Here is a 25640-nt window from a genome sequence, read left to right on the forward strand (position 1 = left end):
GTACATCGCTGCTAAAAATGTTTGTGAGGGCAAGTGAGGTGTTTCAACGGGGTAACTAAAGATGCTTGCTGCCACATCTGAGCTCAACATCCAAGACTACATAGGAATGTAACCAACTCCTGAAAACTGTCCTCTTAACTACACATACACACAGAAAGGCACAAACATGTATGTGCACACACATACACATACATACATACACACACCATACATACAGGTACACACATGCTCACATGCACACACACGCATGCATGCACACACACACACATGCACACACACGCATGCATGCACAAACTAAATACCATCAAAGGAAAACAAAGGGGCGTTTAGAGTGTCCTTTATTGCACTCTGGAAAGGTCCCTTTTCTAGGTTATCAACAATATTTGTCAGGAGCAAAATCAATGTGATGTTGTGGAAGAACCTTTAATTATCTAACTATTGTACTTCTGAAAGGCAATTATCTGCCCTCCTAAGAGTCAAAAATCTTCAAAGTTTCTGATTTCATTAAAGTAGTACATTTCCATGGGAAATTATTAGTTTTTAATTGTAGGAACCTAAAAATAGAAATAAAAGCCTTCCTTCTCAAGCTTCAGATGTGAGCTCTCCCCGAATGATTTCCCTTCTTATGATCACAGTTATGAAGCTAATTGTGTCCTCCTGTCTTCAGGTCCCGACTTATTGTCTTTACATAGAATTATTGACTTGCAAAGAAAGCTGAAGAACTGACTAGCCCCCGTCTCTCCATTTTACCCCTGACTACTGAGTTACATGACTATACTATTGAGTTTTATGCTAGAGAAAACTAAGTAAATGTTTTATGCTTTACCCAAATAATTATTACAGAAGGTTTTAACCTTTAAATCTCCATTTCAGTGCCAGGATTACATAAGGAGATATAAAACTAAGAAGAATATTCAAATTTAATTGTGAAAATAATTTAAGCATATACCTTTGAATCATGAAATCTTGCATCGTAAATCACTACATTGCTAGAGGGAAAAAAATCTTCCATTGATTTCAATCTAATGAGCCCTCTTTTTAAATTTAAATTTTATATCACTTAATTATAATTTGCAATATTTAATGTTTGTATTCATTCTCAAGAAAGCTTTGACATCTCTACCCCTTTTCTTCCTCCTCCTCCTCCTCCTCTGCATCTTCCCCCATTTTCTTCCTTCTCTTTATCCTCCCCCTCCCCCTCTCCCCCTTTGAGCATCTTTCTTTGTAGCTGAAAACCTCCATAATTAAGTGGCTAAAGTTTGTTCCTGAAAATGTGCCTCCTCCCTCCCCATCCTCCTGTTGTCGGGTAGGGTGGGTAGAAACATGCACACTGAAAATGATTTCCCCTTCTCTCTGAAGGCGTGGTTATCCTTCAGCCTCAAGCATTCCTGCTGAGATGGCTGATATTGACTCTTTGTAAGCTATGTAATTTAATTTCATTCTAGAAACATCCAGGCTTTCACTGACCACATGACATACTGAAATATCTTTTATCAAAGGGCGTGTCTGTATCCAGATACTCCATAAGCAGCCGTGTTGTTATGACTTTGATGGTTTCATTTTCTCCTCAATCTATTTGCATTGTTGTTCTATATTTCCATTTAGCTCTCCAGAGAGTCCTCAGGTAAGGCAGCCTTGTCTTCTCTGAGTCAGGGAGACAGGCAGGTAAAAGTTCTCTCCTGGATAACTGACTTGTTTGTATCCCAGTGCCATTTTCTGCATGCACTTTGTTCCATCTTCATTTTAACTCGGGATAAATACAGTCATCTCTGCACCCACCTTCCAGGAACAGCATCAGTGTATCACTCCTTAGAAGAAAGGGATGAAGTTGTTCTGCATCCACCTTCCAGGAACAGATTCAGTGTATCACCCTCCTTAGAAGAAAGGGATGAAGTTGAAGGCCTATTGGTGATGTCACCATTCTTATATTAGAGTTTCCCAGAGACAGTCCCTCACAAAAATGTGATGTAACTCTTGTCTGCATGTTCACCTTTTAGTTCAAATGTTGCCACAAAAAAAAAAAAAAAAAGTATACACTTATTGTTTGGAGAATTGCCAGTTATGTAAATGTTACATTGTATATTGAAAGCACAAAATTTTCAAATGCTTGATTTTGTTTTCATTCAATCCCATGTCTTGGTATGCTAATGCATATACAGATGTACACACACACACACACACACACCGCACACCACACCACACCACACCCACCCCACCCCACACCCACACACACATACAACTTTTGTTTTCTGGCATATTTTTGTGGCCACAGGATAAAAGAGATGTAGGCAGTTTTTTTCTGCCTTCTTCTAGAACTCTGAATCCAGTGAACCTTTCAAACTAAGACAGATCAGCACGTAAAGGTGCTCCCATTACACCGAGTGACCCAAGGACCGCACTTTGATTTTATTCCCCACATGATGGAAGGAGAAAACCAACTCTTCCGGTTTTCTTCTGACACACTCATGAGTGTTATAGCACTTTCGTCTATCCACCTGCACACATACATACACACCCACCCCACAGATACACCCACATAAGTGAGTGTGAGGTTTAAAGACCAAGAAACCCAGAAACTAGTAAGCACACCATGGTGTGTTTATGAAGGAGACTAACAGTTATGCTGCTGACAATTGCAATCTCCAGGCATTTGAATGAGTACTAACCCCTTGAGGTGCTCTGTCCACCGAGAGTGTCAGGACGCGACCCTGAACCTTCCCCTTGCCCGTGCTCAGAGCAGAAGGAGGCGTGACGGATGAACTGTGCTGTTCTCTGTAGGCCGGTTCTGTGTCAACTCCAGCTGGAGATTTATCCTCTGTTCTTCTCTGTCCTTGCACCCTGTGGATAAAATTAACAAAAGATTATTCATGGGCTCAATGGCCTTATTCGAGACTGTTTCTTTTTGGCAGTACAAGGTATATTTATTTGAAGTCCAACCTGTTCTTTAACCACTCAAGTCACTGACTCTAAATAATTAGCAGTTACTAAATTTACCCTGTGAGAATTGAGCTCCTAGGGAGGCTTTCAAGCCTGACAGCTCCTCCCCACACTTCCTGACTCCCTCCACTGTCCTTCTCCTGTCTCCCTTCCCCAGTCCCTTCCTCTTCTCCTGTCTTCTCTCTAGTTCTCTTCCTTGTTTTTCAAGAAATAGAAACTTGAACCAACATTGTGTCCCAGTGTCATCCTTATTCCAGGAATAACTCAGTAAGAGAACCGAGGAAAGGGACCCCAGTGTATGGAATGGTGCAGAGTGCCCTCCTGGGACTTTTGCAGATGAGGTCTGAGCAGAGCCGGGGGGTATGGAAAAGCAACTCTGAGGTGGAAAAATTACAAACTGAAAAGATTCCAAACCAGATAGTTCTCTAAAACTGATTTCAGACGTCTGCTTTCATATAAACACAAGGAAATGGGAGCCACCATTTTAGAGCTGACGCTGACGGCCCCACTGAGAACTCCACGACTTGGCAAAGATTTTAAAGCTTCTTTGTTTCAGTTTGGTCACAGATGCATTAGTGCTAAAAGTAGCTACATTGTATTGTTGTTGTTGATTAAATGAGTTAATGTTTGTAATACATTTAGTACAGTGCTGGAATCTCACAGCTCTTTGTAAGCTTTCCTAACTATAAGGAGTGTGTCTGTCTGTGTGTGTGTGTGTGTATGTGTGTGTGTGTGTGTGTGTGTGTGTGTGTGTGTGTGTATACACACACACATCATATATATATCATCATATATATATATATATATATATATATATATATATATATATAGCATCATATATATATATATGAGAGAGAGATAAATTTGGGCAAGAAAGTAAACTGCAAGGCACAATATTCCAGTATGGATTTCAAACATAATTATTCTCAAGTAACTGTGAGGTTACAAAAAAAATTAGATTTAAAAGTGGTGTGATAATTATCCCTAAATATCAAAGGGAGATGGCTCTGTATGCTTATGGTGGAGGCATAATATGATTGTCTGAATTTGTGTGTTAAGACCCGCCCACTATGGATGGCAGCACTTCCTGGCTGGAATCCTTGATTATATAAAGAAGGGATCTGAGCAGCAGTGTGTATTTGGCACTTAGCTCCTGAGTCAAGGGATGTGACAAGCTATATTGAGCTCCTGCTTGCACAACACTCCCTTCATGGACTATACTCCCAAAGTGAAATCCAGAATCGAGCTTTGGGTGGCTCTTGACGAAGTATTTCATTATAGTAACAGGAAGGAGACTAAGACAAACGGTATAAGGAACAAAACTGGAGAAATGCAAAACGCAGACTGTGTGACTGCCATACTAACAGAACCATGCGCGTGCCCTTTGACGACGACGACGAGCACTTTGTAGTAGTCTTAATTTAACGTTTCCTCCTTCACTGCTCCGGAGTCTAAGCGCTTCCTCACACAGAGCTTCCCATGAACCACTTCAAAGCCTGTTCTACGGAAAACGGGAATAACACTAATTTTAGCTCCAATTGTTATACTTCCAAAGAGGCCTTTACAAAGGGTTGAGTTGGACTGGTTTTAAAAAAAATCTATAACAGAAAATAGACTGGTTCGAAAGTGATTGGTCTTAGGAAGAGGAGAGCTCAGCTCAGCATGGCCCGATGGAGAAGGGAAGAGGAACTAGCGATGATTATATCTATGCTTTCATCGGAGGCTCCCAAAGCACCTGAAACCAACTCTCATTACCGTTGCCTTAAATAGATGAAGCCGTCGAGATAGTGAGTTAAGCGCGCTTCCCAAGGTCACACTCTTGCTTGCTAACATAGCGATAAAAATCCAATATCCCTGATAAGTGCCCGCTGCCCTCTCATCCCCTCGCATCGATTGGGTGTGTGGTGCACAAAGCAGATGGATAGGGAGATCTCGGAAGTACTTCTAGCCCCCACCCCATCCCCGCCATCTTGCTCAGCGCCCCTCCCCCATTCATCCCGGATTGCTCTGGACAAGCTTTCCATCATCGGCTGGCTTCTGTTCCTGCAGAATTCTTGCTACTTGAGAGGTCAGAACGACAAGTCTATTTCTTGTCTGCTCTTTTACTCTACTTTGGCTCTATCTCCCACTTCCAGCTCGCATGGAAGGAATCAGGTCCCGGCCTCGCATGGAAGGAATCGGGTCCCGGCTTCTGGGTTTTGCTAGATCTTTGCTTCATTGATTACTTCTCTGTGAATGCCTGACCTGTTTGTGGATGCTTGCAGAAGTCTCTGAAATTTTCAGTACTGCAAAGCGACTTTTTCTTCAATCTGTCTCTAGTGTCTATTCCACTGGCCACGTCCTTAAGAAGAAAAGCAGATAAATAAAGAGATCTTGTGCCATTCAGCAGGGTGATCATTAGCAATATAGGAGTCCAGTTCATTGAAACCAAATGTCATAAAATTTAAGAATTCAGTCCCTACGTGGCACTGGCCATATTGCAAACGTTTGACCACTCAGAGCTCTCAGCCTTGTCCTATGCCTCTCTAGAGTGAGGGTCTGGATTCTTAAGCACGAATCTCTAGCACACATCCTCTCTCATTCCCAAGGCCTTCCCTGGGCTTTCGACCCTGACCTCAGGTTCACTCCTGAGAGCTTCTCCTGACAGAAGAGCCTTGTGCTTCCCACTGCTGTGCCTCTTATGCTCACCCAACTGCTGGAACCAAACACATGACAGAGAATATGGTAATGTATTCAACAAAAGCTTTGTGTACTAAATATAGACTCAGAGCCTTAAGGAGCAATTTTTCCCTTTCATGAGCATTGGCAGGTGTTTTACTATGAAATGGGTTTCAGAAAATGGCGAGGACATGTCCTATTTTAAAATGAGAGATCATTTGATGGGTACCAATGGTGTTGTAAGGAATGCGCTGCTGTTCGTGAAATCTGAGCAGCTCTGGACTCTTCCTTAATCATAGGATGCAAACTCTTCCACATTTTTGCATATAATCTTTGAGCAGACACTTGGGAGGGAAGATGTGTTAGTCAATCAGAACCACAGCTTGGTTTCTGATTCATTCTTGTTTTATTTTTCACCCCTAACAGTGTAAAAAAAAAAGTGAGAAAAATAGAGGTTATATTTCTGATTTATGATTTTCTCCTACTTTCTCACTACTTGGAAGACTAACAATTACTTATCTGCCGAGAAACACTTAGAAGCCTTAGTTCACGAAGGAAAACAAATGATTAAGAAGAAAGCATACAATGTGAAAAAGTAAATGTGACAATACGGTGTTAGTCATCTCAAAAAAAAAAAAAAAAAAGAAAAAAAAAGAAAACGCAGAACCCCAAATACGGCAAATTTCCAAGGCACTCATTAAACGTGCTAATTGTCTTTTCCGTGTTATTTCAATCCCTTAAGTGGGATGGGTCTTAAGCATATGTCTATTTTCCTTAGCTTTCTCCAGGCAGAGGTTCCCTCGGGGGGCGTTGCCTGACAAAATCGTTAAGTAGTGGTTTTATGAGCCTAGGTGGGATCCCATTTGTAGATGACTGATGGCGTGATTGCAGCTAATTGTTTGTGGGACTTGGAAAGTCTCTGACATCTTTGAAGGGAATCCTTTCGCCTGCAATCAATCTGTCAGAAGAACCGCCATCCTTCTCTAAGAATCACCTCCCTTTGGGGTATCATGGAGAGATATTTCTGAGGTGACCTCGTACCAGCTTCCCTCTTTCTTCATTTTTGATGAAAACCATCCCCCTTTGTCACCCAAATTTAATTTATAGTGACCAGGCTATTGCTGGCTAGGATGCTTGCCCTTCAACAAGATTATTTGAGACCTCTTCTGGTTGCATTCGAGAAATTATGTCCCAACAGAACCCTGCTGGTCTGAAAGAATCAGTGCACTTAGCCAACAGGCACAGCATTTGCCAACGGGAGCTTGCTTTTGAATAGAGCTAATTTGTGAGTAAGTTTCGTAAAGCACGTTCGATATTAACATATTTTTGTGCGGAGTAAAGTTAATACTCTCTATTTTTGGAAGCTATAATCAAACATTTTGAGATAGAGAACTTAAAAAATGTGTAGTTAATAAGTAACCATCAACTATTAGACAACATCTATTATTACTGGAACCCTCAGGCACACGTCAGGATCCTCTCCAGGTGGCTTCTGGGTACTTATCTATAAGAAGATAACGCTAGTTTTATAGCAGGTAGTCAGAAGCAAGTTTCAATAATCAATTCAATGGATTTTTAATAAGTATTTCCTATGCACTTCATGGCATGACTACTTTAGTCACTATGGTATTGCACACCGACAAACCTTGGGCATATTGGCACCCGGTCTTCAGATTTCAGAAAATGAAGACTGCTTCTGTTCAAAGCCACCTGACAGAAGCCACACCTACTTCATGGTATGGATGATTGGGGAAAGGGTCTGACAGTTGCTGTCATGAAAGTACAGTTTTGTTGCAAGGGAAAAAAAAGCCAAAATATAAAAATAAAATGTTACCCGTTATAAGGTTATAACCTATTCTACATCTTGTTCCCAGCTTCCAAGTTGACCTGATGACCTCTCAGGTCATAACCATAAAAGACGATAGATATTGTAGATGTTGGAAAGAACAGACTTTGTTGAAATCTGTGTTCGTGGATAATATGAGTGTCGTGGATGGAGGAGCAGGTGGATGTGACATGGATCAGGATGAAGAAATTAGGTCAGAGTCTGAGGAATGCTCCTCCTGACACATGCCAGTCAGGTTCATGTTACCAAATCTCGGTGAACCCAGAAGTTGGCAACGTAGCATTCAGGACCTGAAGGCATAAAAGGAGAGCTCTGGCCAATAGATTCTTATCAGCAAGGCCAGACTGAGAGGGAGAGAGCCTTGTGTCACTGAAAGAAGCTAACTTTGAAATCAGACCAGTTCCTTGTTCTTCCACTACATACTGGAAGTCATGATTTAGATGCCTTTCTCAATAGCCGTGTATGAGCTGGACACTGGAAATAAATGCCCTGAGATCTATCACCTTGTTTTCTGTTCTCTCTGCTCATGCCAACAGACACAGTAGACCCTTAGATTCATGCTCTTCTCCCAGGTCTGGAGAGAAGGATGCTTTCATTATTTTTGTAATCACCAGCCCTAGCCTCGCTCCTTGTTTACCTCGCAGGTGCTTAGATAGTTGGGCACACTTGCTTGGCATGCCGATACCATTTGTGACAGCCTCTGAAGCTACCGATTAAGGCAAAGGGAAATGAATACTGTGAATGCAGAAGAGAGAATGCTTACTGTCACTCCCTCGGCTAGTTGACCGTGCAGAAAAGTAATTGCCAGCGGTGATTTGGGGCCGGCATTTTGCAAGCAGTACATTTAAGTACACACATAAGCCTTTCTTAGCAAATGATTACAAACTCCGTGTCGCTTTCCTATTCTTATCTAGCTTTTTCTTCATTTCACCTCAGACACGGTTGTTAGGTAATAGAATTCAAACGCAAATATTCAAATTCCATTTCTTGCCTTCTCACCGTGGTGTGATAAAACTTCAGGAAGAATGATTTCTTATTGACCATGTAAGCCGCAAGGCCTGACAGGGCAAAGCATCTTCATACCACTTTGCTTTCTTAGATACCAAGAGCATGTCCTTTATAAGAAGCAGCTCACAACCTCCTCCAGTGCTCTGCCAACTATGGAAGGGATTGTGTGAGCCACATATGTGGACTCTAAAATGCCAGCATTCCTGCCATCTACAACATGATACTCATTGGTGGGCATCCACAGCCCTTTGTAGTCACGCAAAGCTCTAGACCCTTCCTCAAGAGTGGTGAACAGAAAGTGTAATTTGGGAAGCTCTGCTTCAGAAATGTAGTAGGCTTGCAATGTCAAAGCTCTGAGATGCTAGTGTCACTGCTGTACCTGACCATGCCCTGAATAAGGGCAGCCTTAAGAAACCCCCACTTCCAGGTAGCCAAGCTAACACAGGCACCCACAGAGAGAGAGAGAGAGAGAGAGAGAGACAGACACACAGAGGCATACACTCACATACAGACACACAGACACATACAGACACATGGAGACATGCACTGACATATACATACTCACACAGAGACACACACAGACATAATGACACATACACACATGTAGATGCGCACATAGACATATAGACACATATACACATGTAATCAGGCACAAAGACATATAAACCTAGACACACACACAGACACATACACAGAGAGACATACAGATAACACACAAAGACACACACAGAGGCATAAAGGCATAAAGATAAAGACAGACATACACACACACACTCTCATGCACACACCCACGCACACACGCGAGTGCACACGCACATGCACACATGCACAGCTTTTATGTAAGGCATGGGACTTGGAAGGATCATTTCAGCATAGGATGAAAACACTTATTTTCTTTACAAGACATCTTAGCTGCCTTCACAGAAATAGCAGAGAGAGTTAAAGGGCCATTAGATAGACCATTGAGCACATCTCTAGCTTAAAAGATCCAAACAAAAGGAAGCCTTTAATGCAGACATCCATTCTGTTCATCCCAGGACCACAGTATTGCTGACATGTTGTTTTGGAAGAGCCGTTTAAGACCTCTAATCAATTGCCCATTATTAATATTTATTACTGTTCTGACGAAATCCCTAGCATATATTTACTTTCTAAAGGTTGGTGATAAAAGCAGATAAGCACATAGACAATTAGTCTTCGGGGGGCTTTTCTATGTTTAATTTGTGTCTTGCTCCTGACTCTGTGCGCACTTGTGTGTGTGTATGTATGTGTGTGTGTGTGTGTGTGTGTGTGTGTGTGTGTGTGTGAATGCTCACATGTGAGTCCTAGTTTTCCCTGAGAAAAGTAAATTACTACTCCACTCTAGCCCTTTCTTATGTGGAGCTGCACAATGACTTCATTAAGTTAATTATGCCAGCAATTAAAAAGGATCTAGTTATTTGAGAACAGTTATTGAGAATGAATTGTTCCTTAATGTGTCTACACATGGGTTGGTTTAATGGGAAAGGAGGAAGTCTGTGGGTCAGTGCAATATTTCTTGTTGCATTTGGCTGTCAGTGGCTTTCAATTCTGCCCTTGAAAGATTCAGAAGTACTACATAGCATTTGTAGCAAAGGATGGCCTTGTGGGACATCAATGAGAGGAGAGGCCCTTGGTCTTGTGAAGGGCCCCAGTGTAGGGGAACGCCAGGACAGGGAAGTGGGAGTGGATGGTTGAGTGAGCAGGGTGGGGGGATGGGATAGGGGGCTTTTCAGAGGGGAAATGAGGAAAAGGAATAAAATTTGAAATGTAAATAAAGAAAATATCTAATAAAAGAGAAGTACTGGATAAAATTCATCACACCAGTCTGTATCTTTCTTAAGGATATTAGAGACAGACATTCTCACGAACTTTCAGTTTGTGAGTTAGGGGCCAACCACTTACTGTACAGAACAATTCACTGTGCAGAACACGTGTGCCCAGCTATGGACTCTGAGCCTTGGTGTTCCTGCCCACTGAGCCAGACTGGAGTGCCCATGGATGGACTTGTTATTTGAAAGTGGATCTCGATTATGTGTTTTGCCACTTACAAATCCCCAAACAATTTCTCTTGAGTGTAACTTTAATACTTCTATTCTCTCATTCTTAAAATGGCTATAAACTTACACAAATATAAATCAGACCTAACATGTTCATGTTTCACTTACATGTCTGCCTTCTGGAACCAAGTGACTTTTAATTGGATATTACATTTATTTGACACGAATGGCAGGCCTATAAGACACACTTTTGCCCATAGCACTATGTAAAAAACAAACTTTAATGCAAAGTGCTTGGTTTTCTTAGAAGGAATGAAATAGGAAGAGAGATTGAAAGGGAGCTAGTGTGTTCTGTGGCATACCCAACAATCACTAAGTTGATGCTGATTATTGATTTAGTATTAACTATCAAAAGTTAATATGAATTTGAAACAGGGTCACTTTTATCATGCATGAGTTAGAATTTGAGATCTGTGGTCATCCAATCATCTTTGAATGTTTCCCATTGATGGTAAAGCAGGAACGTAGGTGCTGATTCTGCTAAAATGCATTGCACTCATCTCTTGGGTCCATGAGGTAACTGAAACAGGGAAAAAAACCAGGCATCTCTGCCTTCATTTACTATTTGTCTCCTTTACTTGGGCTGCAGGCACCGAGATAAGTTATTGCCTTTAACCTCTCCTCTTGAGCTACCTTAAATTATAAGAACAAAACACTGCCACCATGAAGATCGATAATTACTCATGAGAGCAAGCTGCACCCTAGAACTGAAGTCATTATCTCATAAGTACCAGGCTAGTCTCCTCGGCAATATACTGACTAATGGATTAACAATTTATGACACATATATGCATGGGATTTCACTCAACTGTAAGTGAAAATGAAACTATGTAACTTTTGGGAAAATGGAATGAACTGGGAAATACTACGATAAGTGCGTTTACCTGGGCATAGAAAGACAAAGGCTATATGTTCCTTCTTGTCTGAGGAGCCTAGCCTAAAACATTTAGTTTTCTGTGCTTATGCTGAAAGACCTATCAGGACAGGAAAGTTTCATAATGGAACCATGGTGGGGAGAAGAGGTGTTATGTATATTTGTTGAAAAGTTCTTGAGACCTGGAGATATAAGGTAGAGGGTACATATTGGAAGTAGAATCTTTTAGATGGAGTAGGGAGAGGGAATGGTGCAGAATCGGAGTAGGGGGAAAATACCCAAAAGTAAGGGTATAAGAAAAGCTACTTTGTAAGCTAATGTAAAATTCATGAGTGAAGAAAGACTTTGGACAGTCCCCTGTGTGAGAGAATATTGCTGACTCAAGAAAATGTAGAGGATGAACCAAAAATTACAGTCTCAGAGATGGAATATCTTTCAAGGTGTCAGAGTCTTCCAAGGCCTCCAAAGTTAACATTGCTCGAGGTTGCCTGCCAGAACTAGGTACTAGCTAGCAAACTCCATTCCTGATGATATTTTGGTTGCAGAGAGAAATCCAGCTGGAAGCTCCCTTCCTGGTGGCTAACTTTCATGGTAAAGGAAGGTAGTGTCCGACCTACTGGAGGAAAGGCATCAACACTCTTAACGAGTTGTGTACTGTTGTACAACTGAAATGTCTGGCTGTCCCTGTTATAGAAGTAACAACTTACAGATTGTATGTGAGTTCTACTACTTCACAGGAAGGAATTCATGTGTGGGACTATAAACCTGGTCAAAGCCCCTTGGATAGAGAAGCCACAGGTGCTGTTCTCAAAGCTAGCAAACCAACCATTGATTTCCTAATTCTTACTCCCACCAAACTACCTTCTAAATGTTTTTGCTTATGCCCAGAGATTAGTGTTACTTTTAGACTTGATCAGAGAATCTTATTTTTGCAGTAAAATGCAGAGATTTCCAACTGCTCAGAGCGCTGAGAGTAAGTAACTGAGTACTCCGCATTAGATTGAATGCCTCTATAACCCACGTCAAGAGGAAGAGAACGCCATAGACAGAAGGCAGGAGAGAAAGCAAGAGCCACTGGTGGGGAGAAGTGTTTTGGAATGTTGTCTTCTAGGAATTACACAGCCATTGCAGTCAGGAGCTCGAAGCATTCATGGTTACTAGCACAGTTGGCTCAAGATTGGGCTCCGCAAAATTCCAGCACTTCAGTGCTGCTGAGCTCATGAATTCACGAGGGGCTGTGACTGCATGCACAAGACCTCGAGATCAAGCCAGACAAAATCCGACCACAGACAGGACGGGGCTCCACAAGTTTCACCTCTAGCCGAGCAAGGAGCTGCTGTCAGTTGTGGCTGCTGGGAGGAGAGTAGATTTCCTTCAGGGATTCAGTCTCAGAAGAGGCTGCCCATCCACCTTCAAGGGTTCCTATGCCTGTGAACATAAAGGCAGCATCATACTGATTCTGTGCTTAAAACTAAATAAAGGGCACATGAAACTGAGAAGGACATGGGGAACACAGGGGGACACAGGGGAGGGGGCATTGTAGGTGTGTAGGGGAGATATTGGAAGAACACAGAGGGTAAATTGGAAGGACACAGGGGGATATTGGGGGGACACAGGAAGAATGTTGGTGGTATGCAGAGGAGACATTGGGGGGGCATGAGGAACGTTGGGGGACACAGGGTACACAAAGGAAACATAGGGGGGAAACAGGGGGCAGAGGGATATGTTGGGGTACACAGGGGAGACATTAGGGGAACACAGGGGGACATTGGAGTTATGCAGGGGAGATGTTGAGGGGACACAGGGGATGTTGGGGAATACGGGGATGTTGGGGTTATGCAGGAGAGACATTTGGGGAGCCAGGGGACACAGGGAAACATTGGGGGACATAGGGGGATGTTGGGAGGACATAGGGGATTTTGGGGAGACACAGGAGGGATGTTGGGGGACACAGGAGGGACATTGGAGGAGAGGGAAATAGGGAGTGATTTGATCAACACATTTCATATGCACATATGAGATTTTTCAAACAATAACAAGAAAAAAACCAAATCTATCATGGCGAGGTATTCATGAAGTCTTATTTTTTCCCTGAGGAGTTTATAGTAACTGGTAGTTGCTGATGTGACCACTGGCCACTGCTTTAGTAAATAATCTCCCACCCATGGTCCTGTAAGCAACCCAAGTCAAACACCTCTCTCTCTCTCTCTCTCTCTCTCTCTCTCTCTTTCTCTCTCTGTCTCTATCTCTGTCTCTGTCTCTCTCTCTCTCTCTCTCTCTCTCTCTCTCACACACACACACACACACACGCACACACACACCATGAAAGAGGATGGGAGAGGAAGAAAGACTACTCTGCAATTAGGAGGTGCTCAGTGGGAGAAGGAGAGAGACCAAGGATGAATATGATCAAATTTATGCATGTATAAAATTGTCGTGAAAATAAAGATGCTAAAATATAAAAAAAAAACTTATGAAAACATCTTGCAAGATCAGAGTTGAGAAGACAGTCATCATTGATCAATGATAGGCAGAATCACATCTTGACCATGTTGATGTAAAACTCACAACTCTCTTCTTAAAGGGAAAAGAAGATAGTTTATTTTGAAGCCATTTTGAGTAAGCATAGAACAAGAACACAGATTTAGGTTACCCCAAATTCCATGTTTCAGTGCAAAATCAGTTTCAGCTTTTGAGTTGGCAGGAGCAAGTTGTTGGCCAAGTTAATAGATGCCAACTGGTTTCTACCTATCAATCATAAGATGGAAGTTCAGACACAGAGTTAAGCAAGGAATGGCTGTTCAGTGGTGTAGATTCCTCTAAGCTAAGGCTCTGGACCTCTAACATTCCAGTCTCTCCCTGGGACTGAGAATCTAGTCACTCTCTGTAGACACAGTTTGTTTTCAGGAGTTCTCCTTCATAACCAGGTCAGCTGTGATGCACCTCTTGCTCTCCATCTGTATGTAACCTTCCTATCAGTACCCCAAACTGGGGTCCACGGACCATTTTATTTGTTAATTTCTCAATGTAGCTATGCTGATTGAACTTCTTCTCTCTGCTCTCAGCCTTACTCATCCCGTTAACAGTGTATTAGGGCAGGCAGCCCAGGCCTAAGTTGTTGAAACTGGTAAAACAGAGACTTTTTTGTGGAAAACATCCAGGTAGTGAAAGTAGTCTGGGGATAGACACACACATTTAATCAGTGAATGTCCGAAAGAAGTGCCATCCTGTCAGCTCCTTAACCCACTGCTCCAAATCAGATGGTGCATGGTAAGCAAGAGGCACCTTTCAAAGGACTCAGGAAACCTAGATGTAATCATGATGTCATCTTTAACCTATTCAGAGCAGACCAAAAATGACTGACGGGGTAGGGGAGGAGAAACCTAATGATCCCAGCTCGGAGCTGAGAGAGCATATGTACATTTTAGGGATGTTGTAATAAACAATGAGCATTGTTGCCTCTTTCGAGGTGCCAAGCCTTCAAGATTTTGGCAGCCCTGTCCTGTTGCACAGCAGGCTCTTCATCCCCTCCCAGGCAGTCAGAGCAGAGCCTAACCAAGCTGATTTCCATACTCATGATCACAACTTGATGGGGAAAAAAAGTCCAGAATAGATTAAATGTCAACCAAAAGACTAAATAGAATGAACCTAATATACACGCACGCACACACATACCACCACCACCAACAACAACAACAACATCAACAACACCCACTCAGTCGTTCATTTCTGTCTTTACCTTGCAGCTGTAGCAAGGGTCTTTAAGGTCTTTGTGATACGATGAAATCTAGCTCTGACGCATCACAAACTTACATGGTTTAATCAGATTCTGTTTAAGCTTTTGCTACTGTCTGGTTTGAAATTTTTATGTTTTATGTGTTCTATGTTTGGCCAAGTCTTTTCTATCCCTTTGCCCATGCTTGAGCTTTGTTAAGGAAAACCAGGTGAGGACATCTCAGTTCACACATAGATAGATTTTCACATCCTAGACAAAAACCTCTGAGCAACCAACCTGCAGCGTAGGCCCTTTAAAATAAAATGGAAGTCACACCCCAGATGGGTGTGAAACTGGGTTGGACTTCAGAATTGGTGCCACATAAATCTTCTGCTTGATCCTCCTGCCCACAGAATCTGGATATTTGTTTTCCAGAGGCAAAAAGATTTGCCTTACTTTACTTGGGTTTGTGGTATGCCACACTTCAGTGCACGGGCAACTATAAGCCCCAGAAGAATATAAGCTGTCATCCAATATATAGATTATTGTGGTACAAACATAGTTATAATAAACATAAATAGGAATAAATCAAAGGTTATATTGTTAGAAATACATATTTAATAAACTTTAAATTGATATGTATTTGTTATATATAGTACATGGTTTCATAGGGAAATTTCATACATATATAATATACTTTGAACCTTGTCTTAGTCGGGGTTTCTATTCCTGCACAAACATCATGACCAAGAAGCAAGTTGGAGAGGAAAGGGTTTATTCAGCTTACACTTCCACACTGCTGTTCATCACTAAAAAAAATCAGGGCTGGAACGCAAGCAGGTCAGGAAGCAGGAGCTGATGCAGAAGCCATGGAGGGATGTTACTTACTGGCTTGCCTCCCCTGGCTTGCTCAGCCTGCTTTCTTATAGAACCCAGGACTCGAAGCCCAGGGATGGTACCATTCACAATGGGCCCTCCCATTCTTGATCACTAATTGAGAAAATGCCTTACAACTGGATCTCATGGAGACATTTTCTCAAGGGAGGCTCCTTTCTCTTTGTCAACCCCAGCTTGTGTCAAGCTGAAACAAAACCAGCCAGTAGAAGCTTACACCTCCCATAATGCATTGCCTCTCCTTTCTCCTGCCTTGTCTCTCCCTTTACCACTCTAGCTTTGTGATGATTTTTTATATGTACAAAGATTCCCAAATGAGAGAAAACATCTAATATATATATTTAAAAAGATTTCTTTAAGTTGTGTTTGTGTGGGGAGAGGTTGCAAATTCATCCCAGCCTATTGGATCCAGAGGGGATCCCCTGGTGCTACAGCATTGTGAGCCATCTAATTTGGTTGGATGTTGTCAGTCTCCACCGATGAACACTGGTGTTGATGCCATAGCTTAGTTATTCTGAGTAGAGCAACAATAGATCATTGAGGCCAATACTTGTGTAATATATCACCTATGAGTTCATTGAGAAGACAGGTAACCCAAGGAAGGCATTTGGGAAAGGACTGGAGGAGCTGCAGGGGTTTGCAACTCCATAGGAAGAACAACAGTATTAAAAAACCAGACCCTCCAGAGCTCCCAGGGACTAAACCACCAACCAAAGAATGCACATGGAGAGACCCATAGCTCCAGCCACATATGTAGAAGAGGATGGCCTTATCTGTCAGCCATGGGAGGAGAGGCCCTTGATTCTGTGAAGGCTCGATGCCTCAGTGTAGAGGAATTTGAGAGTGAGGATTTGGGAGAGGGTGGGTGAGTGGAGAAAAACCCTCATAGAAGAAGGGGAGATGGGATAGGAGGTTTGCAGAGGGGAAACCTAGGAGCGGGAATAACATTTGAAATATAAATATATAAAATACCCAATAAAAAATTTTAAAAGAGAGAATATTCAAGAATGATATAGCTAAGGTAAACGATAGATCTAGGATTTGTTTCCTGAGAAGATCTATACTAATTTCCGCCATGGCTGGACAAATTCTCGTTCCCACTAGTGATAAACAATGGTTCCTGTTTGTCTACATCATCAGCACCACCCGTTTAATGACTGCCATCTGACAAGGGTGAGTGAAAATCTCTGTAGTTTCTTTCAATTTGTTCTGTGACCATTTAATGTCTATGTACAGTGAAATATGATCCAATTATTCCTCTGCTAGTGAAGTATAACGTTTTTCATGTTTTTGACCATGAGTATTTCTTCTGTGAGAATTGTCTGTTCATTTCATCATCTCATGCATTGTGCCTTTTTGATATCTTTTAGATATCATTTTTAGTTCTCTCTATATTCTGATACCATGTTTTTCACTTGCTAATTCTCTGGGGGGTTTTTTGTTGTTTTTTTAATTAGGTATTTTCCTCATTTACATTTCCAATGCTATCCAAAAAGTCACCCATACCCTCCCGCCCCCCCCCCACTTCCCTACCCACCCATTCCCACTTTTTGGCCCTGGCATTCCCCTGTACTGGGGCATATAAAATTTGCAAGTCCAATGGGCCTCTCTTTCCAGTGATGGCCGACTAGGCCATCTTTGATACATATGCAGCTAGAGACAAGAGCTCCGGGAGTACTGGTTAGTTCATAATGTTGTATATATTTTAAGTTTGTATTTTCTATTTCTTTAAAAAATGACACTGGGATTTTGGTAGATATTTTATTATATCTATGTGTTTTAGTATTATAGCTATTTCCATATTAGCTCTTCATAATAATATTCCATATTCATGAGGATGACGTTCCCTCTTCAGGTGCTTTCGTCAGTGTTGTAAGTATTCACTATAAAGTCTTTAACTTTCTTGTTTACATCTGCTCTAGGATATTTTTTAGGCATTTTAAAGAAGACTTGATTTTGTCGATTTCTTTTTTTTCCCAATTTTTTATTAGGTATTTACTTCATTTACATTTCAAATGCTACCCCAAAAGTCCCCTATACCCACCCTCTGCTCCCCTACCCACCCACTCCTACTTCTTGGCCCTGGTGTTTCCCCTGTACTGGGGCATATAAAGTTTGCCTTATTAGTTTGCATATGTTGAATCAGATCGATATCTTTGGAATAAATCCAACTTAATCACTGCTAATAACATTTTTGATGTGCTCTTTTTTCATTTTTTTTATATTTTAATTAATTAAATAGTTTATTTTTACACTCCATATTTTATCACTCCCCCCCCAATCCACCGTCCAACTGTTCCACATCTCATACCTCCTCCCCACCCACCTGTCTCCATGTGGATGTTCCCACCCCCCACCCCACCTGACCTCTAAACTCTCTGGGGCCTCCAGTCTCTTGAGGGTTAAGTACATCATCTCTGAATGAACATAGACCCAGCAGTTCTCTACTGTATGTGTGTTGGGGGCCTTATAACAGCTGCTGGATGTTGTCTGTTTGGTGGTTCAAGTTTGAGAGATCTCATGGGTCCAGATTAACTGAGACTGCTGGCCCTCCTACAGGATCACCCTTCTCCTCAGCTTCTTTCAGTTTTCCCTAATTCAACAACAGGGATCAGCTGCTTCTCTCCATTGGTTGGATGCAAATATCTGCATCTGATTTTTTTCCAGCTGCTTGGGTCTTTTGGAGGGCAGTCATGATAGGTCCCTTTTTGTAGGAGCTCCATAACCTCACAAAAATAGTGTCAGGCCAAAAATAGTAATAGTGTTAGGCCTTGGAACACACACCACCCCCCCCCCCCCCCTTGAGCTAGATCCCACTTTGGGCCTGATGCTGGACTTTCTTTTCCTCAGGGTCCTCTCCATTTTCATCCTTGTAATTCTTTCAGATAGAAAAAATTATGGGTCAGCGTTGTGACTGTGGGATGGCAACCCCATCCCTCACTTAATGTCCTGTTTTCCTGCTGAAAGTTTGGCTCTATAAGTTCCCTTTCTCTACTCTTCGGCATTTCAGCTAAGGTCCCTCCCTTTGAGTTCTGAGAGTTTCTCATCTCTTGGGTCTCTGGTGCATTCTGGAGGGTACCCCCAACCTCCTACCTCCCAAAGTTGCCTGTTTCCATTCTTTCTGCTAGACTCAGGGATTCAGTCCTTTTTGATGCGTTCTTGAATTCAGCTTTCAAACATTATATTGAGAATCCTTACATCTATATTTATCAAGGATGTTAGCCAATAATGGAGGGAGAGAGAGAGAGAGAGAGAGAGAGAGAGAGAGAGAGAGAGAGAGAGAGAGAGAGAGAGAGAGAGCTTGTTTGGTGTTAGTATCAGGGTGATAACTCCTTCAGAACAGCTTGGTAGGATTCATTTCTTTTCTATTTTATGGAATAGTTTGTGAAGTTTTGGATATAGTTCTTCTTTGAAGGTCTGGTAATACTGAGTAATATATCTTGGCCTGGGCTTTTATAGCAGGTATAAATTTTTATTATTCCTTTAATCTTATTGTATGTTATAGATCTAAATAAATAGCTTCTATTATCTTGGTTTAGTTTGCTTAGGTCATAAATGACTAGAAACTATGGTCATAATGCCATTTATTTCAGATTTCCCCGATTCATTAGGACATACATTTCTCGGGTGTCTCCTCGTGATTTTCTCAGTTTCCGCAGCAAATTTTTGCAATGTCTCTTTTCCATTTCAAATTTTATTAACTTGAATATTCCTCCTCCATATTTTGTTTTGTTTGGTCAAATATTTGCACATTCATTTTAATCTTTCCGAACGACCAACTTTGTTTCCTTATCCCTTTGTGTTGTTTTTCATTTCTGTTTCATTAACTTCCTCCTGATCTTAATTGTTGCTTTTGTTCCATATACTAATTTGTGGTTGATGATTTTAGCTTTTCCAAGGTCCTAAGGTGTCTCATTAAGTTATTTGAGATCAATCTGACTTTCAGTATATGCACTGATATCTATAAACTCTTAAGAAAGCCTATTTTTTAAAAGTTCTTCAAGGAAACCAGTGAGAGGAAATGAAGGGTTGGTTACCAAGCATCTTCGCTGGTGGTCCTGCAGAGAGAGGCAGAGGTGGTCCTGGAAGCATCGTACATGCAGTGACTAATAGATGTTCAAGCAAACCTTCAAAACATCCAGGCATGTTACTGTTTATGGAGGAATGTAAAAATAGCATTGGATTTGGAAAACATTGCTGAATGTCATTGTAACCTTGACTCAAAGGTGGCTCCTCTCCCTCACATAGATGATGGTATCAAGTGCCATCTCGAGAAGTTTAGGATTTGCTCTAAGGTAATGAAGGTCATGTGAAATCCCTTCAATGGGGGATTCATTCTATAGGAACAAAACTAGCATCCACTGCATGGAAATCTGTTCAGTAGAATGGGTGTTGCCGAAGCCTTTTGAGGACATCAACAACTGTATTAGAGTGGAACATTAGAAAAGCATCTCTGAGTATAAAGACAAACACAGCTCATCTGAAGGCCACAGGAGAGGGGTGAAGTTTCTCTTGGGTACCATTTGACTGTGAGGAGCTGACCTTTGCCAGGAGAGGTCTGATAGGAAGAAAGGACAGAGATGGAACAGCAACCTGAGGAAGGCAAAATGTATTCCACAGGTGTGAGTGTGACATCAGACCAGAGAGCAGTGGGGATTCACTCCTGGATGCTTGCTTGCCTTTGGGGCACAGCCCAAGATTAATCATGGACGGAGAGATGATGAGCTACTAGAAGAGATGGTGTGGTAACTATTTGCCCCAGCTCACTTCACATCAGGAGTGATTTCCACCCCGCAGCTGGCAGCCTTAGTTCCTAAGTCCAAATGATATAGGAAGAAATGAACGAGAGGCACAGAATTGGACAAGGCAGTTCTTGACATTAATTCCTGATAAGAAGTCCGTTTCCTAGGGCCAAGCTGAAGTCATCCTCTTGAAAACCATTTCTTTCCTTCATCCATCTGGATGAAGCTCTTAGCCTTGGAGTGGCTCACTCTGAGACCCCAGTGAGTGCTACAGAGTCACTCAGCAGAAAGCTGCACAGACATACATCTCCTGCACCATTTCCCATAATCATCAGAGTCCCCTGACTCCTCTTGGGTTGGCAACTCTCGTGTGGAATGAGGACAGTTTGATTCTGCTGCCGCTGCACGTGGGTTAAGGTCAAGGCCACACCTTGACCATGTGTGCAGCAGGCAGAAGGCAGCCTGGGTGTGAGCTGGCATTGCAGCCTCATGAGTAATCCTGGCTGCACACATGTGTGCGTGTGTGTGTGTGTGTAGCTGCACTGGGGTTCTCACAGGGTGGGATTCTTATTGGGCAAGAAGGGAAGGTGACATCATTGCATACAAAGTTGTCAGCTGATGCCAAAGGCTGCCGAGTGCCACAACCTAGTAACTGGCAGCTGCTTCTCCAGAGATATTATTAACCCAACTTCTTGATGAACAAGCTGAATCTGGGGAAAGATGACTTCGATTCTGTCATACCAAGCAGCTATGTCTGTGTGACTGTGGAGAGGTTCATTATTCAGTCATTTCCATCCCTTTCATACAGAGATGTGTCTCTTTTTTCTTCTCTTTATAAACGTTAATCTGAACATTAGTTTTCCTATTCCAGGTTACTTGCCAAGCTGAATCAGGCTGCCGCTGCCCTTTAAAGTGCCTGTGTGTGAATTAGAAAAAGGCACTTCTCCTCCCAGGTGGATGCCATCCTATGCCAGGGCACATGGCTGGCAAGTGGAACACACAGGCTGGATTTCAGCCCCCTTGCCCTTTATCTCTATGAAGCAACCAACCTGCCCAGCCTCACACAGCAGTCCTGAGCAAAGTTCTCCAAAAGCTGTTGGGTTTGCAGGGCCAAGGGCCAAGCTTTGTTTTCGAGGAAGACTGTGACATGATGATGCTAGTCTAGCAACTATTTAGATATTCACTAGCTGTGCCTTCTTAAACAAATTGCTCTGAAAGTTTCCTCTTTTGAAGAGAACGCACTATAAAAATGGAAAGATAAAGCTCTCAACAGAAAACCGGGGCAGGTTGTAACTTGGAGGCAGTTCAGCAAATGAAAATATATCAATAATGAAATGAAACGCAATTCAAAACAACTTATGTTGTCTTTGGGCCTCAGAAATAATCTTCTTCCCATTATTAAGGAAAATGCTAGTCCTTTTTCATTTCTAGTAAATTCAAATCTTGTTTTCAAAAGATGATCATGTCTAGCTAAAATTGCTTCCACTTAGCTATTATCTTGGAATGACAAACCCGTTATTGCTGGTGTTTATTGGCATTATTATTAGTCATTGTCAAACCTTGAAGGAAAAATCATGGACTGAAACCCAGAAAAAAGTAATCTTATTTTCATAAATATGTTGCCAAATAATTATGTCCAATATCCACTCAGCTTTACTATAAACTTCTCATGTGAAACAGAAATGGCCACACATAGATTGCTTAGAAATCTGCCAGAAAAAAACAAATAGAAAGATAAGGCATAGTTTGCAATATATTAGCTTTGGCATTGATTGTGAACTTTAGAGCTTGTCTAAGTCCCACTTTTTCTTTCTTTCTTTTCCAAGCACTGATGGCTTTCTTCAGAGAACATAATCAATTTACCAATGGAGCCCCGAGGCTGCCCCCAATTTCCTTGGGTAATATATGTTAATGATCAAGCAAAGGTGACTTCTGAATTATTTAAGAAATGAGAGGGAATGAAAATCATCCAAGAGTTAAGGATTACGGTCTTCTCTATCTCCTCCGCCTATGGTGTCCGGATACCAATCACACCAACGTTGTTCCTTCTAGAGTCTTTCATTGTGCACAGATATGAAGCTGCAAGCTACTAAATGGCCACCAACCAGATGTGACAGTGAGACTATACCGAGGGATATTTGGAACTCAAAGGGCTTCTAAAATAAGGACTTGAACTTGAAATAAATAACAAATAGAGAAACAGAGTATATTATTGTCTTGGGTATGCCTTTAAATTCCTTATATGTGGCTATCCCTTCCCAAGTCTTTGCCACTGGATAAGTTTATCTATAGTGAGACATAAATGCCTTATCATCACTCCCTGGTGCATGATGTTTTGTTTCCAACAGATAGTTAGCTCTGCCAGTGAGCAGAGAGAGGTGGGACATCAGGCAGAACATTCCTGTCCACCACCCCACCCCTCAGCCCATAGAGGACAGCTTCTCTGACACTCACTTAAAGTGCTTCAGTCCAAATGAGAGAGAAAAACCCTCCAAACACCTCAAGTGGGCAATTTTTCTTCTCTTAGCAAAGGAAGTAGAAGAAAATGAGCAGTTATTAACTATGGCAGGATAGACAGACTCTAAGAAGCCAGAACTTGTCATCTGGAAGAACAGACAGAAGCTCCAGACCGGAAGTAATGTACAAATAGTTTAGGAAATTATTTTGAGCCATGTAATCAAATGAGTGCAAAATCGACGTTATTATTTATTGAAGAAAAAGAATTTTAGAAACTTAGCATCAGACTGAATCACAGAAGGGATTAGAGTATAGAGGATAGCCTGCACCACGCTTTCTCTGTATGCTTGGAACAATGCTGGATCGATCCATTCTCACCTTAGGAGTCCAGGTGTCATGGCCAGTCTCTTCCTGACCTAAATGGCTTTGCCGCTGCGGAAGGTGATGAGCTGTTCTTTACTTCTCATCCCATGAGATTACCTGACATCTTAGAAGGATGTCTGTCTTTTTTTACTTTTTGACCCAGTACTTTAATGTCACACAGGCTTGTAGTAACTTGTGCACATTTTTTTTTACCTTGTCTTAACTACTGTTGTTGTTTTTAAGTTTCAAATCTGAAGTAGTTCATATTTTTTTGTTGAGAAATTGTGAGGCCTTCAAATGAAGTCTTCTTCTAACGTGGGATGTTAGAGAAACAAAGACATGCTTTCTGCCTTGTGGAGAAGCAGAGAGAGTCTTTCAGTGCCTTGTCACTGATACTCTAGTCTATAGACAAATGGAAGTGAATGAAGCTTTGTGCAGCAATTAGACACAAGGCGAGGCAACGTGTTTTACTGGGAGATGATCTTGTAGAAATAAGAACCCCAAAATAGAAAGACCAGAGAAGTTTTGAAAGGGCCTGGTGGGTGAGAAATTTGCATTACAGGACTCCATGAAAGCAACTATTGATTAGCTTGAGGAAAGTGTGCCTTAAAGCCCTCCTCACACTCAGTGATCTTCAGAATATCTCACCAGGCTACAGCTCGGTGCTTATCAAGGAATTTAACAATACCCTAAAGAAAGAAAGACTCAGTTGAAAGAGCAGAGGACAGCGAGGCCCTGGAGGCCTCCCTTGATTTTAATATTTCCAAGCTCTTCCAGCAGCTGTGGTGCTTTGATTCCTCACTACTGGGAGATCGGAGGCTGGGGCTAAAACTTGCTTCTCGCTGAGAAAAAGGCTCTTTGATATGAATAAATAAGTAGATGTTTACTGTATCGATATCTGCTGAGCCTTCTTGTGGGGGATCTATGGAGACTATTAATTGCAGCAATGAAAACTCTTTAGAAATGGCATGGCCGACTTGACTAGCCTGACTCAAAGCTGGTGCTTTAAGACACAATGAACAGACATAACAACAAAGAAAAGAGAAGAAAGAGCCACCCACTCCACAGGAACTGGGCCTCAGAAACCTTTAGTCAGTAGTGAGAGAGAAGGATAAAATACCATACGCATATGTGTTATCACATACATTCATGTGCTCACGCAAAATGGTGGGGCTCTTTTAGGCTCCAATTTGGCCAGAGCGTGGTCATGAAATTATTCTTTTATTGCAGACAGATGAAATTACTAGGCTTTGCATAGGAAGCATTGGAGAAACGGATTTCCATCTGAAGCAACTAATTACTCGGCTAAAAGTATTGTTCAAAAGGCATTTGGCGAACGATACCTATCCTCAAGAAACCATAAAAGAGTTCCCACAATGGAACTCTGTCAGCTGACCCACAGAGCTGGGCTTCCTTTCTAATTGGATGTACCTTCCAGCAAGCTAATATTCAGAAAAGTGGAAAACACTGTCTTCCGTATTTTGAAATCATAGATCCCCGCCCCCCCCCACACACAATGTGAAGTTAAGAGAGTATAAGTGCTCTAACTACAGAATTCAGCAAGGTTATCTTTCTGTCACTGGTTGTATTGTGTTGTGTTTGAGATTCTAATTACATTTCCCCTTGCTATGTCCTCCATCCAAATCCTCCCACATAACCCCAATATTGAAAACCTGTGTTTGAAGATTGGTACTGATTTTTAACAAACAGCATTTTATTGGTGGGAAAGCAGTGTGCAAAGAGGTGTGTGTTTACTTGCACTAGTGAGAAAGTGTGTGCTGAAATCACAGGAGGAAGGACGGCAATCTCCCCCCAAATACCTAATTGTCACTGATCAAGTAAAGAGACAAGTCAGACGAGTGAAGGGCAAACTTCCATATTCTACCTGTGGAACCACAAAAGGTTGGTTCGTCCTAATTCTTCTGGTTGTGAACTCTAAAAATAACCAATCATGAAAGTACTACCAAATCCACTCTGGTCTCCTTTCCTTCTCACCCACTGTTGGAGTTGTCACTAACAGCTAATATCTGGGTTATGAGTGATGACTGGCAGTTTTAGATAGGACAGA

The 25640-nt window shown here is 41.8% G+C and overlaps 1 protein-coding gene and 2 long non-coding RNA genes across 4 annotated transcripts in view; 2 read left to right on the top strand and 1 right to left on the bottom strand.

The window, feature by feature from the left end:
- Nucleotides 1-25640, top strand: part of Hs6st3 (heparan sulfate 6-O-sulfotransferase 3) — a 732300-nt gene that overhangs the window by 657106 nt on the left and 49554 nt on the right. The gene's annotated exons all lie outside the window — the stretch shown is intronic.
- Nucleotides 1412-4362, bottom strand: Gm41249. 2 transcript variants are annotated; one of them, XR_003951102.1, is made up of 3 exons: nucleotides 4303-4362; nucleotides 2667-2838; nucleotides 1412-1874 (listed from the first exon to the last, which is right to left on the bottom strand). It is a non-coding gene; the product is annotated as a predicted gene, 41249 (long non-coding RNA). The 2 variants fall into 2 exon arrangements; XR_003951101.1 differs by lacking the exon at nucleotides 4303-4362 and adding an exon at nucleotides 2938-3210.
- On the top strand, nucleotides 3819-24608 carry 4930404K13Rik. Its single transcript, XR_383778.4, has 2 exons — nucleotides 3819-4724; nucleotides 22579-24608. It is a non-coding gene; the product is annotated as an RIKEN cDNA 4930404K13 gene (long non-coding RNA).

This window comes from Mus musculus, chromosome 14, assembly GCF_000001635.26.
Source record: "Mus musculus strain C57BL/6J chromosome 14, GRCm38.p6 C57BL/6J".
Lineage (NCBI taxonomy): Eukaryota > Metazoa > Chordata > Mammalia > Rodentia > Muridae > Mus > Mus musculus.